This window comes from Melospiza melodia, chromosome 8 (genome assembly GCF_035770615.1).
Source record: "Melospiza melodia melodia isolate bMelMel2 chromosome 8, bMelMel2.pri, whole genome shotgun sequence".
NCBI classification, from domain to species: Eukaryota; Metazoa; Chordata; class Aves; order Passeriformes; family Passerellidae; genus Melospiza; species Melospiza melodia.
This window is the reverse complement of record NC_086201.1, coordinates 14,810,587-14,826,738: the sequence shown is the minus strand read 5'-3', so window position 1 is coordinate 14,826,738 and position 16,152 is coordinate 14,810,587.

The following is a 16,152-nucleotide window of genomic DNA, read 5'->3' as shown; positions in this document are numbered from 1 at the left end:
ACTCATGAGAGCAGGATAATGCCAAGGTGTTATGGAATGGAAGTGCAGCTCCCTGCAGATAGGGACTTGGCTGGAGCTTGAGCAATTACCTAAGATGAGCATCCTGCAACTGAACACAAAGCTTCCCACAGAATCCTGCTCCAGTGATCAGATCCATCTGAGGCTCTCCCTGCCCCTGGCCTGTGGCCTCACAATAGACCATGTGAGTACACGTGAACCACATGAGGAGAGAGACAACAGGGTGAGAAATGCCCCAGTGCAAGCCTCTCCTTGCTCCCCTCTCTACTCTCCACCATCCCACCTTGAGATGAACCAGTGGTTTTCCTACAGCACAGCTGACTGAGACGGTTGGGGAGAATAAAGGGAAGAAGGAGAAAGACAAGCCCAGTTCCAGGGAGCAGGTGGAGCCTGGTGTCATGCTCAGCCAGGCACATGACAGTGTCGATGTATGTATGTATGTATGTATGTATGTGTGTATGTATGTGTATGTATGTATGTGTGTGTGTGTGTGTGTATGTATGTATGTATGTATGTGTATGTATGTATGTATGTGTGTGTGTGTATGTATGTATGTATGTATGTATGTGTGTGTATGTATGTATATGTGTGTGTGTGTGTGTGTGTGTATGTATGTATGTATGTATGTGTATGTATGTATGTGTGTGTGTATGTATGTATGTATGTATGTATGCTTGTGTTGCCTTTTATAAATAGTATGTATGTGTATGTATGTATTTGTATGTATGTATGTGTGTGTGTGTATGTATGTATGTATGTATGTATGTATGCATGTGTTGCCTTTTATAAATAGTATGTATGTGTATGTATGTATTTGTATGTATGTATGTGTCTGTGTGTATGTATGTATGTATGTATGTATGTGTATGTATGTATGTATGTATGTATGCATGTGTTGCCTTTTATAAATAGCTACCAGCAGATGTTCAGCCAGCAAGTGGCTGTGCTGGTTGAAGCCATTACAGCTTGCAGATGCTCGGCACAGCCCTCCAGCCAAAGATTACCTCTCCTGGAGCTCTGCTGGCAGTCAGCTCTGTTGCAAGCAAAAGTCATGTGGATTAGCTCATAGCACCTGGGTCAGCTGCTTGAGCAGTGCCCGCTGACTCTGCCCCGGGGCAGATTAGGGACTGCTCACATCATTCTTTTGCTTGGTAGCAACCAGAGGCCCAACATGGTCCAGGTCACACAACGAGGTGTGGAGGAGGGTGCCTTGGTCTGACCCCTGTGTGCCTTTGGAAAGGCATGTCCATTTTTTGTGTGCTCAGAAAGAAGGTTGTGTGACAAAAAGCTAGAACAGGTGGCCAGGAGATTTTGTTTCTGAGCTCCTCTAACATTATTTCTTCCCTCTCCTTTTTTTTCTCTGGCTGGTAATTCTTGTGCCCTGGTTTTTGACTTGTGCAGCTTCTAACACAATGGAAGACCACCTGTATATCTATTCCTGACTAAAACTGACTAAAAGGAAGGTGAGCAGGCACTTCTGCAGAGAGGTCACTTGGAGTTAACCTTTATCTAGTGCATGTAGAACATGTCACAGCTGGACCAAACCTTATTCAGCACCTTTAACAGCTTCCATGGTGCAGCAGAGCAGAGCAGCTTGGCCATACTCCCCCATTTCTTTTCCGTGTCTTACACATGCAACATTCACACACATGTAAGCAGTGATGTGAACATATGCTGTGCTGGCACGTGTATGGTAAGATACACAGATGTGGGGAAACATATGTTGATTTACATAAACCTTGCAGAGTGCCAGAGCACAGGGAGAACCCCCTCCAAAAATTGAACTGACAAGCTAGGAAAACTGCAAGCTGGGAGGTATCTTGTGTTTTCTCTTCCTTTTTGTTTTTTGGCCTTTTAAGCCTACAGCAAAGTTGGTATCATTTACCCTCTGGCTGGACTCAGATAACAACAATACAACTCCTGATTCCCAGCCTCAGCAGTACCATTTGTGCTTTTTTAAAACCTGGAATCCAAATTTAATTAGCACAAAAATTAAAATGAAAATAAACCTGAAGACAACTGAACTCTGGGTCACAAAAGCAGAAAGCTGATTGACATCTGAGGAGGATGAGGAGTTAAATGATGCAATTAGCTTCCTGCTGATTCCTCCATTCACCTGCGGAGAGGGGGGGGTGTTGATTTACAAGTATGATATCAGTATGGATGCTCAGGCCAAAGCAAAATACAAACTTGCAGACACATAGGAGAGAGATCCTGATGAATTCCCTGGGAGAGAGCTTGGGAGCTATCGCCAAGCCTCACAAAGAAGTGAGCTCCTGACATGCATCCAAGAGTTTCAAGCATATTGACTTGCCCAGTGCTGTATTTGCAAGCTGGAGCTCTTCTGTGAGATATCAGTTGCTACCTCAAAGCCTTGAGAAAACCTCAAGTGACTCAAACTGTCCTTGAAGATGAATATATGTGTAGAATAATTGCTCCACTTTGACACATGAAACAGCATTTTGTCAAGGCATGTGACAGAAGAAGGACTGGGCTGCTAAGAAAAGTAGAAAGAAATGGATTTTAATAGATCCCATGAGCCAGCACATGTTGGCTCGCTTACATGGCTTCTCTCCCTGTGGGGGACTCTGCATAGTCACACCTCTGCTTGACCCACAGACTAAAGGAACAGGAAATACCATTGTGTCAGATACAGACAGGTGGATTTTCCTGCCATGAGCGTTGTCCACTGGCTCACAGATGCTCCCCTGCTGTCACAGCTGCGTGAAGCACGAGGCAGCCTGGGCCACCCTTGTGTGCACACAGGATCCCTCCTGCTCAGTGTGTCTTCCACACACAGGATAGATACTCCACCAGAAAGAAAACAACTGCGCAGATATTCTGCTGCAAGTTTGTGATCTCCTGATGATCCTTGCTCCTGAAAGCTCTTCCATTGCTGGAAATCTAATAAATAAATAGAAATCCAGGATTACTATGAAACCACCTTCTGAAGGACATCAAGTTAGCATTCCCATCTTCATGGGAAACCTTTCCATTCAACCTCAAAAAGGGAGAAGAACTGGGATTAGCAGTCCAGGGAAGTGAGGAAGAAGAAACAAAGCAATGAGCAGCAGAGCACCTGTCCCCAGTGCATTTCCCAGGGACCTGCATCCATTGCACTATTTAAGCATGAGCCCCTTGGAGGAGAAAAGGTGTCCAGGCTGTGGACACATATTCTTGATGTTGAACCACCCAGCAGCAGAGCTGCTTGAGTAAAAATTCTCCAAACTTCTTTGATTAAAACAAAAATGAGGTCTTTCGTTCCAACAAAAAATGAAGACCTCGTTATTTAAGTAGTTTTCTAATCTAGCTCCTTGTGGCTGAAATGAGTAAGGAAACATGCAGTGGAAGAAGCTGTTAGCAGGAGAGGTGTGACAAGTACAAGGGGTAGAGATTTCTCCCATCAGCACAGCTGCTGGCAGAGGGGACATATGTCTGTACCATTAGTCTCTATTGGGATTGTCAGTGGGATGCTGTGGAGAGGAAGCAGTGCACTCTGAAAACCAGAAACTAGCACATTATCTAATGTGTCTTCTAGTGTAGTACTATACAAGGCGTAATTTTTAGCCTGAAATTCTCTCATAGAACATATTTACCTCTCCTTCAGAAGAAGAGAACACAAAAGAATTTGTGGACTTATGGTTGAATTGAGGACAAGCTTTTAAGATAGTCTTAACTTCATGGAGTCTCAGATTTTGGCCTTGGAGGGCCATCTGCCCTCCTGGAACTGGATTTAAAGTAGATTTCAGCACATATAAAACGTTGCCCCCTGCCCCCTGCCTCAACCCTCCCGGTGACAGCTGCAGGAGAGGGGATCTGTCTGTGCCATGGCACGTAGCATTGACGTGGCTGTCCCGGCCCAGCCTGCCAGCTCAGAAGGAGAACTGGGTTTGTGGTGAAGATGGGCATCTGCTGACTCTCTGCACGAGTGCTGGAGCCTGGCCCTGGGGGATCCGCCAGTGTCTTCCTCTGTAGCTGTTCTCTGAGAATGAAATGAAGCTGCTGGAGCTATCAGCCTAGTTCCTTTCATGAGCAATAAATTCACAGTGAAAGCAGCAGAAACAAAGCTCTCCTAAATCTGTTCTACTTTTCAATCTAAAAAAAGAGATGAAAAAGAAAGAGGAGGGTTAGCTTAAGGATTTCTTCTGGATCTTCTCTGAAAGGATAGGAAAATGCTCTGAAGTCATGCTTTCTAGAGATGCAGAGCTTGGAGTCCACAGAAAGGCTGCAGACCCAAAAGAATAGCAGATTATACAATCAAACGAGCTGTTAATGGCAGTCATTCACGTTTATTTTAGCTGGAAGTTCCTCACAGTTCAGGACCTTCAGGGGTTTGCCTCAAATCACCCTCCTTGCCTCTACATGGGAGAGGAGGCTGAAGTACTGAATTCATGCTGGAACTGTGCACAGCTGCTTTGTGGAGTTTTTTACAAACAGCAAATCTGTTGCTCCAGATCTGGAGCAGAGCACAGGTTTCCTGAAGTCCAGATCACGACATAACTCTCAGCTTCTCCCCACATCTGATGTGAGTGCACAAGTCCAGCTGCAATCATGCAGTGCTGTGCCCCGGCCACTTCTGTTCCGAAGGAACAATGGGATTTTACACTGTCAGGCACATGAATCCAGCCAATCCAGCTACTTCGAGACCAGGCAGTCTGTTGCTCTGTGAACTTACTGCCTTAATTAGGACTTGTTCAGAAATCTCTGGCTTGCCTCTCGTTGCTGGGTGGAGACATGCCGTGAGCAAGGGCTTTTTTTGGGTTTGAGTTTTTCCCCTCTTTCGTTCCAGCAAAATTACAACAATGACTGTTTCATGTTGTTCCATGGGGCTTCCCTTTGTAAAGAAAACTCATCGGCTTTGCTAATATAATCACTCAGTGATGCCATGTCAAAATGTGATTAAATGAATAACCACAGTCTTTTCAACACATCTCTCTGTGCAAACAGATGTTTAGAAAGAATGCAATATGTTGCAGGGGAAAAAAAGTCAGCAAGCAATAATGTCTAAACAGTTGGGGCCTGCAGTGTCATGCTATGGGTATGGCCATTGCAGCTGATGGGGATAAATGGAGATAAAATTTCTTCCTGAAAATTCCAAGTTGTCAGCATCATTAACTCTCAGATCCTGGCCAATTTCCATCTCACGGCCACCTCCCCACCCCTCCTACAGTAGTGACGTCCCTTTCAGTTTGTGGGTTATTTTATGGGTGTTCCAGCCAAGGCACTAATTATTAGAAATGTCCAAGAGGCCTTGTCAGAGGTGAACTATTTTACTGCCGTCACGATTCATGCTCCTCTTAGGAGAAATCCACAGAACCATGTCTGGAAATCATGAACCTGTAGTTGCTGTAGAGGTACCAGGCTTCAGAGCTTCTCAGTGTTGCTGGCAAAATAGCCATCATGAGCCACTCTATAGGAAGGACTGGAATATTTAATACAGGAATTTCATCTTTTCTGTACAAAGGATTTAAGACACAGAACCAACAAAAGAGAAAAAAAAGAGGACATTAACTACAATTCAGTCCATCTAACACAGCTAGTTCTGTGGCCTTGATGTCAGAAGTATATGAGCATTTTTTAATGTTTGTAGGATATTTCTCCTCTTAGTACTCATTGCTGTTAATTGCCCATTTTACAGAGGACAGTTAAAGTACAGCTCTCATATTTTGGTGTTTCTTCCTACCCTAATTTTAGATATCTACAAGGGACATATGAAGTCCAAGATACCAGAGGTATCCAAGATACTAGGTATCCAAACTTGTTTGGAAGGACTGGAGAGAAATCAATATTAGAATATGATTCCCTTGTCTAACCATAGGTGTTTAACCTTTTCCCTGGGCATTCCCCCATTGGCCCTGTCATGATTTTTATGTCTTCTTGTTAATGTATCCTCCTGTTCAAGGAGCTGATATTTCCTAAATGAGATGTGGGACTCCTTTGCTATAGTACTTCCTAGTATAAAAACAAATGGATACTGTGTTAAGGACATAAGTATCCTTTGGGATGCCTGGCATTCTAGACATATAAAATGATGGTGAGGATGATTACTAATGAACCAGAGGAAGTTCTAGGAAAGAAAGTTACGACAAAAGGGTGTTTGCTTATTCCCAGCTGAGCTCCCACAGGGTCAAAGTATCACACCCATTAATCCCTGGTGTGTTCACGTGTCTTTACATTAGTGTAGAAAAAAGATAAGGTGGTGCCAATATTTTCATTATGCTGCTTCATTTGCAGTTTTGAAAGTCAGCCATAAACAAAAGCACCCTGGAAGACTTTTTGGCAGATGGCATCCTGACTCGTGAGTGACTCCAGTTGATTTTGATTTCCATTTATATTTTCTGACATTTTTTTTCTTAAAAAGAAAACAAGAAAATTGCTTCAGATAAACACAAAACCCAAGGCACTATGACACAAAAGCATTACTATGGGCTACAAGACCTCTTAGCAGGAGAGAAAAATAATGATGTGCAAATATCTGAAGATCATCCAAGAAGAAAGATCAGTCATTCAGGGAGGTCCAGGGTGGAGGGGGGCTAACGCAAGACACAGAGATTTAAGAGCAGTGGGTTAAGGCTAAGCAAAGGAAAAATTAGCTTGAGGAAAACTTTCCTAAAAGTAGACTAGCCTCCCAAGGCAGGAGATGGAAACCTGATTGTTTGAGTCACGCAGCCCTGCGCTGGCCCTGTGTCTGAGGGACTGCTGTGGTGAGCTGTTCTGCATGGGCAGGGAGAAGCCCGCGTACCTTGGAGATTTCTGTTCCCCACTTGGATGACTCACTTCAAAGTGCAGGATGAATTTTAAGCTGAGGGGTTAAACTGAACAATGCTGGCCAGGATACATGTCTCTGCTAGGAGGGGAAGACTTCATTGCTTAGATAGTGCTAAAGTTTCACCTGCTCCAAAAGCATACCAGAAATCATCAGTTAAGCCATCTTCACCCGTCAGCACAAAAGAAGCACAGAATACATTATCTTCCCTTCCTACAATCCTGGCAGCTGATGAATGTTTATGGTGTAGAAGAGATTGTTTGTTTGAAGACATAAATTTTATAGGAATGGAGGAGAAGAAGAGGGTTCAGTGCCTGGAAAGACTGGGGGTGCAACTTTTAACAGTCCCATACAGAACCGTAAGCATTTCAAAAAGCTTCTCCATTCAGGAAACTGAGTCACACCTGCAGCTCTCCTTTTCTCTCTCCTTGTAGTTGCCATTTGTGTTGTTCTAGAGAGGAATTTTCTCCAGCTTAGGTGAATCCTATCTACCCTTAAGCTGGTAGCTCACAGAACTTCTCTTGTCTATTTGATCCAAGCCTGATTCTACTCCTCCCCTGAGACATTTTCCTGGTGCAAAGCAGAGCCTCCTTTTCTTTGAAGGCTCTGCTATAACTCAGCCAGTATGAAAATGGATGCCAGTACAGGACCCTCACTTTCACCTTTCCTTTTCACTAACAGTTTTTTGGAGGACATCTCTCCAGCTGCTGCCTTCCTCCTCTGCTGCTGGTAACCAATGGAAACAATTGCTCATGCTTGCACTGAGTGGACGCTCTTATTAATTCCAGCTCTAAACACAGAAATTGCACATTCTTTCGGAAAATGGGCCTGATTCCAATCACTCATCTCAGTTACCCCTTTGGGGTCTGAACGAGATCAGGGTGCACTTACATTGGAACGTGCTCTGCTTTACACCAGAGTGTAGGACCCTGGTAAGGCACTGAACACCTTGTTAGGCCAGTGGGCATCTCCAGAGAATCTGCCATGGGTAGGGAAGGCAGGGCAGTCAGGGCAGGGCTGTTGCAGGGCAGGCTGGAAGGCTGGGCTCTCAAACACCCTATCCTTGAACAGAAACCAAAGTGGGAATCTGGGGTATTCCACATGCAGGACTGAGTTCAAGGGTGACACGGCTCAGAGAGGTTTATCCAGGCCTTCTCTGAAATCTGACACAAACTTGGCCTGTTTGTTTCCATGAGGAGAGCATCTGCACGCCTTTTTGCAAATCTCCCAGCAACAATGATATAAATAAAACCCTAGACTACAGGGCTGTCCCGACAACTTGTCCTGCCCTTTCTTACAAGGGGGGCTTATTCCATGAAAGACTACAATCTACACTAAATTTTTCTGTGTCTATTTTTTTCTTTTTTTTTTTTTTTCTTTTTTTTTTTTTTATTCTTGGAAAGGAATCAGGAAAAGCTCTACCAAGGTAATGATTAATGCAAGGAATCACATCCTCACATATTGAATAAATAAATATAAGCTAATATAAATAGAAAAAAACTCTTGGAATTTGTCAGTCCGTGGTCTTATTATCTAGAGCTCCAGAGCCAAAGTTGCAGACTATGGTTTACAGATGCTATTCCCCTCTTTCCCTCTCTGCCTCCTCTTCCTTTTGCTTTTTTTGCTTGCTTTTTCATTTCCCTACCCACTCCACCCTCCCTCCCCCCTCAAGGCAGCTCAAAGGAGGTTGTGGCTCCCTTGCTAGGAATTGCTCCTCTGACACAAACTTTGCTTCCCTTTTCAAATGAGTTTGGCAAATGTTAGTGAAAAGGTTGCTAGTAAATATTCTTTGAAAACATTTATAGGTTTCTGAGGGTGCATGAAAACTGTTCAGGCTGTAGTTCACAGAACTTCTGCCCCAACAGAGACCTGGGAAATTCTTCACTTTTTTGTCCCAACTATTCCTCTGTTCACATGAGGCTTGAAAAGTTCTACACACAAAAAGAGAAAGGAAAAAGAAGGGCAAAAATAATCTAAAAGGGACACAAATTTTTGTCCCTTTTTTTAATCTGGTGATCTGAGCTTAGAGGAAGTTACAGCCAAGTCTTCCTAGTTATTTAGGTCCTTATCTCTTAGTGTCAAGGAGATGAGAGATTTTGTTTGAGATCCTTGATAAATGGTTTCAAGGAGACCTTTCTACATGATATATTTTGTTTTGGTTTTTTTGTTTGTTTTTTTTTTTTAATTATTATTATCTGTAGCCTCAAATCACACCTTTAATTTGTTTGAAGTATCTTTTCTTTAATTTTCAAATGGTACCAATCCTTCTTGTGTGAATTTGGGACTACTCAGAGTCTTCACTGAGATCTCAAATCTGAAGATAAGTGGGGGTATTTTTCAGTCCATGGTTGTTCTCTGGGTCAGACCTTCAGATTTGGATCAGTGCTGTATAAGCAGAAGTCTCTGTGGCAGCCATCAGTACTGAAAAAAATTAATTTTCAATTCCCAGCTCTATAGTCTTTCTTATTTACTCCATGGGAACTAGGAAGGGAGAGCTGGTGAACTTGTTCCTGCTTTAGGAATTCATGAGGTTGAATTTGTGTGGCAAAATCTGTGTTTTTTCATTATCAGAAAATTTTCCTCTGGATAACATTAATTCTCCATAATTACTCACTAAAAATATAAAAATATTTCCCACAAGCAACTGTTGTTCAGCAAAGAAATATTAACCAAAAGCTCTTCTATATCAGATGTTTTCATTGCATTCCTCTCCCTTCTTTGCTCCTTTGTGAGTTGCACTTTGATAAGAACGACCTTTGCTTGTCAGTCCCTCCAGGATCCCACATGAAATGAGCATGATAGGTGTCATCTCCCTGCCCAGCTCCCTCCTTTCTGGGCCAATGGTCAGGGTCACAGAAAACTCCCAGGGCACTTGGCAATCTCCTGTTGGACATCTCATCTGGGAAGACATGAGAACCACTGGCCAAAGCTGCAAAAAACTTTGAGCCCGTTTCAAGGTTTGAAGGGGAAGCAAAACAAAAATAAAATAAAAAAACTTCTGTGCTAATTCCCAATGTTTCTGCTGACTCAGCATCCAGACAACTGGAAATTTCTCCTTGACTTGGAGCAATGTGTCCAAACAGAAAGCCTGGACCTGGCCACATTTCTGTGTTTAAAAAAGTTTGTAACCGGACCTCCACTTTACTGTTGGCCTGAAGCCAGTACTCACAAAGTGGAATGAAACCTCTCTTTGATTATTTAGTACAGCCCAGAAACTAGAGCAAAGCTGATCACAGCCATGGATTTGGATGGGAATATTAGGGGACAAAGAGTACACCCCACACTGTGCAATAATGCCAAGGGGCAGCAAATAACACTGCAGAGTCATAATTATCCACATTCCGAAGGTTCTGCTTCAACCAGGGACTTCTCTTGCTGCTCCTCACAAATCAATCAGGGTGTCCAAGTAAGACATGAGTCTCCCCAAATTCTGGTGTGAAGCTGTGGATTCAGCATAACTCTGCTCATACTTCAAGCTCCAGGAGATTTCCATGTCAGTAGTTTGGCTAATTCAGTCCTTTTTCTACACTTTCCTCACAGCCCTCTCCCATAAGTACTTCATCTGCTGGAGCTGGCCACATAATCAATTTACCATCCCCGGGCTTGGCTGACTTTGATAAAGAGGATTTAGGGGGTTAATTTGAGCCCTCATATTTCTGAGGGGATGCTATACTTAGGAAACTTTCTGTGGTGCACTTCAGCATGGATTAGTTGTTCTACTTCCCATAAAACCTTATGTCTGCCAGCTTGCCTAGGATTAGAACTAAAATGGAGTGTGTAGATCCCATTGCCACAAATAGAGCTTCTGCACTAGGGCTGCTTTGCTTGGGATATGAGCCAAAGTTATAAATATTGAGGGCCTGATTTTTCAGTCCATCACAGTTGCAGTGTGGTGTGTGTATATATATATATGTATGTGTGTACATATATATACATACATAGATACGTGCTTATGTGTGTGACACTTCACACCCATGGCCACTCTGAATGCATTCAAGCAAACTTTTCATGCTGTCCTTGGAAACTTCATATGACAGGACAGGATCATACTACTGTTAGTGATGTTTTGGAACACAAATTAAATTAGAATTTTTGTCCTCAGTGAGACAGGTTAGGTGTTTTTAACTCTCAAAGGACACATGTCTCTGTGGTTGCTTTGTGTGACATTCAAAAGGAAAGATCATCCAGAGACCTGCACCAAAAGGGAGGCTCTTCTATTTTACAGTTTCAGGTTATATTTCTAACACTGCATAACTGTGCTGTCTGCTTTCCCTGGGAGTGGCTGTTCCTTGGGAATACAGAAGGAAAATGTCAGAGTCAGACAAGTCAGCTTGTTATGTGATGCCTGTTGTCTCTTCCTCTGGCTTGTTTGTAGACCTTGATTAAATCTTGAAAGAAGCACGGCTGTTCCTGGTACTAACTGCCAACCTCCTCTCTAAATGAGCAAAATTAATTCTCCGTGTTGGTTATGTTGCCACTCATGAAAGATGGTGAATGGGCTGTTTGCCAGCAAAAGTCCGCAGGCAGGGAAGGCTGCTGGTGCAAACACTCAGCAGCATGTCCTGGAGAAGTGAAGAGCCGTCAGGGCTTTGTGGTGCTGCTGGCCATGGGCTGACCATGATCTGGATACCTCAGCTGGAAAATGGTCCTGAGGGAATCACTGTGGAAGGCAGGAAAGGGAGGACTAGCAGAGAGAAGTTCAAAACCTCTGTTTCTGACACTCTCCGAACCTGGTGGCTACTCCTAATGGTTGCAGGAGCTGCACAGACACGTGGGTGCTGCTGAGAAGCTTAGAATTAGAATTACATCCTCATGTCTAGAGATTCCCACTGTCCTGAACAAGATCATGATGCAAAAGCACCTTCACCCTCCTGTTTTTGCAGGCTTGAAAGAAATGAAATGGAGACAACACATGTGAAGGAGCACCCAAAGAGCACCTCAAAAGCTGCTACAGGCAGAGGCAGAAAATCCTCTCCTTGTCCAGCTCAATCTTGCCTTCTCTTGCAGACTGTGGTAGTTCAAAAGCCCTGCTGCTGCAGAATCCCAGGCACAGGTGGAAGGGCACTAAGAAATTTTTTTTTCCATTATAAATCTATGGTGGTAACACCTAAAAATCCCAGCCCAGTTTCTGAAGGTCCCTATGAGGGTATTCTGTAGATGGGTCAAAGGAAAAACAGCTATGACACTAAAAGTTTTTTGAATTTGAAAGAATATCCCATGCATCTGTATTAAATCTGCCCACTTCTTGCTGTGTGGGTCATCCTCATGCCAAGTTTTCCTTGTAATTCAGGAGCAAAAAATATACTCCAGGCTTGGTGCCATGCAGTGAAAACACGTCTTGTCTGTACATAATTGTACAGAAACTGGAGCCTTTTATTTTTCATGAGAACAGGCCCATGACAATCAAATCCTGTCTTTCTGAGACACTTATCTGGCATCTTGTCACATAGTTTCTGTGGATTTCGTATGTCTGATTTAACTATCCCCAAACTCCTGCAAGGCTGGGAGGTACTGCTGGCTTTTTGAACCGATGAATTCTTCCCTATATATATATATGCACATATATATATATATTAATTTCCTTCAAAAATACTTACCAATTTCAACTAACATCACTCATATTGAATTTCTTAGGTTAAGAACTAAATTGGTCTGACATCTCAAAAAATTATTCATGTTTTTGTTTTGAAACATTACATATATGTATCTATATTTATCTTTTTAAAAATAGAGATAATACTTTTCTCCCCACCTTTTTGAGCCATGAATATTAAACAAAAAGGCTTTTTTTGGACTAGCTGTAGCATTTATATTTGACTTCCCAATAAAACAAACAGCTTTTTGTTATTGATGCTTTACTGGATATGTTTCAGATGAACCCCAGTCTACATATTTTTACTGTATCTTGGCTTTTAAATCAAAACATTTTTTCATCCTGTTATCACCTCTTATATCAACTAAGCTTGTGGCATAGGTGATTTAAATTCCTTGCTGAAGGTCACACAGGGCACTGGTGACAGAGAGCTGCACGGAGTTCCCTCAGTCCTGGGGTGCTCCAGAAAGGAGCATGAACTGGGACTTACCTTCATTTCAAAGCTTTCTCCAAAGATCTTTTCACTCTGCAAGGCAAGTGAAATTCTTTTCAGAACCTACCCAAAGAAACTGGACTATCATAATCGGTGCCAAGGATTTTTTTTTTTCTTTCCTTCTTTTTTCTTTTCTGGGAAATTATCTTTCACACATACTTTCCCTCCCGCTCCCCTCCCCCACATATTTTCAGTTTCTGCTTTTTTTTCAGTGCATATCTGGAAGATTTCTCATTTGAAAAGCAGATTTTCTCTTCTGTTAGGAATGGGTAGTGGTCTGGCAGGCCTGGCCTTGCCATCTGCCCTGTCAGTGGAAGCTCTTGCGCTCCAGCTTAAGCCACGGAGACGACCTTCTGCCACCCTCTCCCTCCTTTAGTGTCAGATCTGGGGGCTGTTACTGCACATAAAGCAGGCAGGCCTAGCTGCAGGTCTGTTATGATGGATTCATGGTGGGGTATTGGAATTAAATCCCAAACCCATAGAAGTCAGGAACCTAAGTGCTCTCCATGAACCCACATTCCTTGCTGTGACTGGACCCAGTGCAGCTGCTGATGGCAGGAGACCCTGCCTCCACATCGTAGCTGCTCTGCTTCAGTGGCCTGAGCAACCAATCCCCTGCTGAATTTTCCCATCCTGTGGAGGGAAATTAAATTCTTTGTCAGGGCTGGGAAATCCCCAGAATGGCCTAAAACCATGTTCTTCAGAACGCCGCTGCCACTGTGCAGCAAAGCGCTCTGTTCATGCCCATGCGTGCACACGCACAGAGCGCTCTGCTGCTCAGCCCTCCCGGGGGGAGCCCTGAGAGTTTATTTCACAGTAACTCTCATGCTGGTGGTTACAAAATGGCTCTCCCAGGCCCTCTCAGGCATTGGATCCTCCTTCTGGACTAATGCCAGTGCCCTCCAAAAGCAGCAAGAGATACTAATGTCTTTGGTCAAAAACCTTCCCCAGTTTGCTCATTGCAGCTCCCAGCTGGACATAGCAAGTCAGCTGGGAGGGCCAGTAACACAACTCACCTCCTCTCCCAAGTACTTAAGGGAAGATTTGCATGCTTTGGTCAGAAGGTGGTGATTCCCTAATGGTCTGCCCTTGTGACTTAACAGGCCACCCCCACCAGGCACTCCAGGGGTCTGGAGGACATAGGGATTTGGGAAAATTCATGGATGACCCTGGCTTCTCAGCAGGGTGGAGCTGGGTTGCAAGGTGACCTGATGCTGATCCCCTCAGGTGGGCTCCCTGGCTTTGCACAAGCTCTCAGGAAGGGCTGAAAGCTGCTCTGCTCCTCTGTCAAACACTGCACACAGCCCTAACACAGCTCCTGCTTGCAAGCCCTGCTGCCTCCCTCCCCATTCCTCTCCTGGTGCACCAGGAAGGTGCAAGCACAAGAGGAGGGTGCTGACTGCAGTCAGTGCTGTTTGCCTGCCCAGTTTGTGAGCTGGTGTGAGGGAGGTGTCTGAGGAACACTAAATCACCTCTCTGGGCTAACAAACAGGTGGGATCCATGTGGGCCTTCAAGCCACATGACAGTGCTTTGAAGTTTTCTGCAGAAATTTGGGGACCAGGGCCCTGTGCACCACTGGTTTTGACTGGCAAAAGGATTTCAGATGCTCTGACAGTTTCAATAAGAAGTTTCAGGCTTCACAAAATACCATTGCCCATAAATTCTGGCCTTCTCTAATTTGGCACAGCTTTCCCTGTACCAGTCATCTTGCAGAACTCTACTGGTTTTCTTCTGGTTGTGTGCCCTGAAAAAAGGATTTGGGGAGGCAGTTGTGAATGGGATTGATCTGAGAAGAGGCAGTGTGATGGGGAGCAGGTTGGTGTTTCAGCAGATACATGGGATAAAGCCTCCCTCAGTGAAAGGCAGACTGGGAAGCAATGCTGTGTGCATCCTCAAGGTGAATGGAAGTGCTTTCCCAGCTGTGCTCACCTGGATGTTTCCTTAAGATCCAGTTGAGGTGAGAGCCAAAGTTTAATGAGGAGAGCACGCAGGCTGCCAGCTGGGTCAGGAACTGTTCCCATGGTCACATGGAGTTTACACGACAAAGCAAGAGACACACATTTGCTGCAAATGTCAGAACAGGAAACAAGTTAAACTGGGAAGCAGAGGGGGAGAAAAGAAGCGGCAGGAAAGAGGCTTGGCTTCAGGCTGAGATACCACAACCTCCAAGAGAAAGGTGGTGAACAGGTAGGACCATGTTTTCCTCTCCAGACTGGAGTTGGGAGAAAAGACATGATGGTGCCTCTGAGGCTGATGCTGGGCGTATTTAGGCTTCAAACTCTCTCTGGGGGCAGGTGGAAGCACTTGGTACCTTGCCCAAGCCTGAAGGAGGCTCTTCCGTAAGCACTGGCACAGAATGCTGCTTTTCTTGTGATGGGGATACAGAACCTCAGAGTTGATGGCAGTGTGCTGTTTTGTCCAAGTCATGCAGGAAGTGGACCTTCAATGAGAATTGCCAATTTTTCTAAATGCCTCCTAACCGACTAAAAAGCCCCATTTTAACATGAAGGTTGTGCTGTCCAGCCCTGAGCCCTGAGCCTGCTCCATCCTGATTCATGTCACCAAAGATGCTTGTACTGATGCATCTCGGTTCTTTCACTTCCCTCTGGAGTCCTGCCTTCCCCGGGGATTTCTCCTGCGTCCGCAGTGAAGTTTCAAGGACTCACCTGCCCTCTGGCCCAGAGGTTTGGACACCTGCCTGCAGCGCTGGGAGGCGCTGGCCGGGATTTCCCCAGCAGCCCACAGCCGTCAGGTGCCCAGACTGCCCACAAGCGAGGAGTGCCCCAGTTCCTCAGGCTCCCTTCAAATCCTCCGTGGAGAAGCCAAAGGCTGCCCAGACCAGGTGTTCTGCTGGTTCCAGAACCACCAAATCCAACTCCCTGTCGCCCGGGGGAATGCAGAAGCCGTTGCTGCCGCTGGCAGCCAGCTGAAAACTGCTGATGTCCCCAGCCTGTCTGCAGATGTGCCTTCCTCTCACTCCCAGACCTTTCCAGACTGGTGGAGTTTGTTGGGTTTTGGTGTGGTTTACACAGATTATTTGGGAAAGTTTCTCACACCAACTTGCCCCTCAAGTTCCCATACAAAAAAAAAAAAAAAATTAGAAAAAAAAAATCCTGGCATGACACTTGCCAGAAAATTTCAGCTAAAGTAAAAGCCAGTAACTGGTGCCTTTTTTTTTTTTTTTTTTTTTTTTTTTTTAAGTGGTTGTTTTAATTTAAAAAAAGATAAATACATTCAAAGGCACCAGTCCAGGCACTGGTTTTAATTTCTGGGAGGAGAAA